General features: G+C 43.5%; 1 long non-coding RNA gene across 1 annotated transcript; it reads left to right on the top strand.

The window, feature by feature from the left end:
* The first annotated feature begins 217 nt into the window (after nt 1-217).
* Nucleotides 218-3,543, top strand: LOC122697511. The gene is made up of 3 exons (XR_006342071.1): nt 218-346; nt 443-533; nt 3,289-3,543. It is a non-coding gene; the product is annotated as an uncharacterized LOC122697511 (long non-coding RNA).
* Nucleotides 3,544-4,322: the final 779 nt, after the last annotated feature.

Here is a 4,322-nt window from a genome sequence, read left to right as displayed (position 1 = left end):
CAAGCAGGCAGTCGCTGTGAAGATAGTCGCGTCGCTACCGCGACTCCACCACAGACCTAAGGAGAGGAAATCTCGCGAGGCCGGATTCCAGCGTCACCAGCGTGAGAAACGCTGCTCAGAGCCGGGGCCCGCGCGCCGCGTGGGGTCCAGACCTTCGCTCACCGCGGAAGCCCCGCCCACAAAGCTGACCCCGCCCCTGCCTCCGAGAGTACCGTTACCGGCCCCCCTCCCCCGCCCTCGCTACTGCCCTTATAAGCCCTATGTGTACCCCACGCGTAACTTGCTTCTCGGCTTCTCTGACTGGCCAGCATTCTTGGCGCAGACCCAGCATCCTTTCACCTGAGAGGTCACTCCGCGTCCCTAGTCAAAGTGAGGGTCTGAGGCTGGAATGCAGCAAGCATCTTGGGGATCTCTGCTGATCCTTTTTTCATTTCTCTCTCAGGGCGAGAACTCTGGGAAATGAGCTGACCCAGGTGGACTCTTCAGGTGACAAAGATGGAAACCCCAGGTATGCCAGCAAGAAAAGAGGCAGGGTGAGTAAAGACAGTCCTAGGGTGGGGTGGCAGGAGGGCGAGGGTGAGGCTGATGTGGGGTCCATGAACCTGCAATTCCTTTTAGCCATACTTTGTAGTTACTGTTTTTTTTTTCCCCCCGTGAAAGAGTTCAAATGGAAAAGTACAAAAAATAAGTAGAGGAAATCTGCGTATCCAACCCCAGATTTTTAAAAGTTAACATTTGACTTACTGCTTTAGATTGTTTTTAGAGAAATAAAAAGGTGACACGCTGAGGGAAGAACACCACCTATCTCTCTTAGGGGTATCCATGCTTCTGAAGATAGGTTCTATTCTCCCAGTAACTGCTTTTGTTAAAAATATTAAAAAGTATTTTCCCTAAGATTAGATGGATATGACATAATTTCCATGAATTATTAAAGTCAAGCAAAGCAATATCCAGCACTCCCTGGTATCCTTGGGAGTTCCCTTGTGACTCAGCTGGTAAAGAATCTGCCCACAATGCGGGAGACCTGGGTTCGCTACCTGGGTTGTGAAGATCCTCTCGAGAAGGGAAAGGCTGCCCACTCCAGTGTTCTGGCCTGGAGAACTCCATGGACGTCCATGGGGTCGCAGAGTCACACGATTGAGTGACTTTCACTTTCACTAAAGCAATATTAAATGTTTTCTTGTTGCACTGACCTTTTCTATCTAAACTTCTGTCCCTTTTTCCCCTATGTGGTATTGATTTCGTTTACCTATGTAGATGCACGCAGTGTAGTCCATCCCAGATGCACGCAGTGTAGTCCATCCCATTGAAAGAATAAATCATAATGTGCTCCTGTGTCCCTCTGTTGAAGAACATTTAGGTTGTATACTTCCACAGTGTGGAGAACTGGCAGGCTCTGCTACTGTGATCTCATGCTGTTTCTAAGATGTTTCCCAAAGACCTTTCAACATGTGTGTAAGACCTTTCCTGTTGCTGTATGTAATTTATCTAAATCCTATCTAATCCTAGTGTGTGTGTACCTCTCCCCGCTCCCCCCCGCCCCCATCCAGTTTACCTTTTCACCCTCCCAGTGGTAGACTTTCAGATTCCAACACCTACTCTTAATAAGTGCTGCCAGGTACTCTGATGTGGCATAGTGAGAGATAGGACATATCAATATGATGTCACCTAGGGTTCAAGTAGCATAGTCCTTAACCTCAGGGCTTCCCTGGTGACTCAGATGGTCAAGAATCTGCCTGCAATGCAGACCTGGGTTTAATCCCTGGGTCAGGAAGATTGTCTGGAGAAGGGAATGGCAACCCACTCTACTCCAGTATTCTTGCCTGGAGAATCCCATGGATAGAGGAGCCTGGTGGGCTACAGTCCGTGGGGTTGCAAAGAATCAGATACAACGAACGACTAACACTGGAGAGAGCTAACCCTAGCTGCTCAGCAGGAACCCTAATTTAGACCAGGTGGTTTGAGTTGGTGATCCCATGTGTAAGAAGGCCCCAGGGTATGTGCTGAGGTGGGGAGGGAGAGATGGGAGAATCTAGAAAGGGCCTGTTCTCCAGCTCTTCCCATTTACTTGTTTCAGTAGGTGTAGTCTTACCATTAAGTATTGATCTTTTTAGTTTTATTTGTCTAACCAGTATTTTCTTTCAAAATTAAAGTGTTCACTAAAGTTTAACATATGTTTCTATCCGCACATGAATGAGTTTATCTGATAGCTTTTTCTTGATAGATAAGCTGATGAGAACAATGTGAAACAACCAGAATAATGGAACTTGGAAAGTTGAAGAGTAGCTTTTGTTAAGGAGGGCAGCTTTTAAAACCATAGGCTAAAGTAAAATTTAGAGGTTGTTTTTAATTTTAATTCATCATGCCACTGTTTATCCCCTTTTTTTATATGTAATAATAAGTTGATTATACAATTCTTAATGTTGTATTGTGCCTAATTATCCTTAAAATAATTGTCACCCCCATTCCAGCCAATAACATAATAAAAAACAACTTTATTGAAGGATAACTTATACACAATAAAATGCACCTGTATTAATGTCAATGAGTTTTATAGACCAGTATGTGTGGTTACCACCTTAACCAACACACAGGACATTTCCATCAACTTAGATAGTTCCCCTGTGCCTCTTTGTAGGCAATTCCCTGGGCTATATATATCAACTTGGAGAGAATTAACATCTTAACAATTTTAAGCCTTGATTAGGGTGGTGGTAAATGCAAATATACATTTGTCAAAACTCATCAAGCTGCACATTTAAATTCTGTGTAGTTTACTATATAAAAGGGATTTCAATGAAATAAAAAATAAAGATCAAAAATAAAAATTACCTCAGCTACTACCTCTTATTATTGACATGATTCATAATCATCAGAATCATTTGGCTTGTACATCTTTTTATCAGTAGGCTCTGCATTTGAGGTGCTGCAGTGGTTCATTAGTTTCTTAATATCTCAAAACCAACCAATTGATGCTGGCCTTTGTGACGTGGCAGGATGGGGAGAAAGGTCACAGCCAGACAATGAGAGTCAGCAAAGTACCTGTGTCAGAGATTATTAAACTTTTGTTAAGTATGGTCCCTTTCCTCTTCTTCCTGGATTCAAAGTTAGACTCCTTCTTGTCAAATGACTGAATTTGACAAGAAGTTAGACCCTTCTTGTCAAATGACTGAATACTAGTCTGTAGAAGGTGGGCAAAAGTGGTGTGTACCCCTTCAGACTTAGCCAAAAGTGGTGTGTACCCCTTCAGAACTGCCAGTTACAGTTCTCCATCTTTTTTCTCTTTAGAGTCCATGGGTCAGAGACTAGCCCCAGAGCATCCTTGGAACCATGACCTGAAGAGAGACAAGCCTCAAAGTGGAAGGAGCTACATTTGCATCACCACTGGAGAACAATCACCTCCAAGGGATTTGGAGAGAAGTCTTCTCTAATACCCACTTTTAAGTCCCAGTTGTATTTTTTATTCTCCTAGCACTCAGTGTTGTTGAGGGGAAATTCTAGATTTCCCATAATATCTTGGTCATGAAACTGAAATGAAAGTCAGTCTGTCTGTCATGTCCGACTCTTTGTGACCCCATGGAGTATAGCCAGCCAGGCTCCTCTGTCCATTGGAATTCTCCAGGCAAGAATACTGGAGTGGGTAGCCATTCCCTTCTCCGGGGGATCTTCCTGACCCAGGAATCAAACCTGGGTCTCCTGCATTGCAGGCAGATTCTTTACTGCCTGAGCCACCAGGGAAAAGGTCTTTATGTATATGCAAGGCAAAGCAGATCAGGACCAGAGCAGGCTGAGAGCTGCTCACAGGGTAGGGGAGATCTTGTAGAAGTGTAGAACAGTGGTGCAGAGGTTAGCATTGCCATCAGGATGGGTCTTTGGGGCATGCCAGCATCCACCAGAGACTGGAAGGACTATTTAGAGTAATTGATTAAAAAAACAAACTTTAGGTTACTTACTGCTGTCACAAAGGGTTGGGCTTAGAATGATGGGTAAATCAGGCATTAACATCTCCATTTTACTAATGAAGAAATTAAGTTTTATAGAGAATAAGAGTGTTTTTGTACCTGTTACAGTACTTAGTTCATAGTAGATACACAGTAAATATTTGTTGAGGGAATTTCCTAGTGATCCAATGGTTAGGACTTGATGCTTTCACTACCTTGGACCTGGTTAGATCCCTGGTCGGGGAACTAAGATCCAGAAAGCCAATAAAGAAATAAGTAAATAAATAGAGAAATATTTGTTGAATGAATGAATGATTCTCTAATCTAAGACCTTTAATGGTTATGCCTTCCACCAAGAATTGAGAACTTGCCTAGTTGGTG

This window comes from Cervus elaphus, chromosome 7 (genome assembly GCF_910594005.1).
Source record: "Cervus elaphus chromosome 7, mCerEla1.1, whole genome shotgun sequence".
In the NCBI taxonomy this organism is placed as follows: Eukaryota; Metazoa; Chordata; class Mammalia; order Artiodactyla; family Cervidae; genus Cervus; species Cervus elaphus.
Note: the sequence above shows the minus strand (reverse complement) of the source record. Positions and strands in the feature narration are given on the sequence as shown.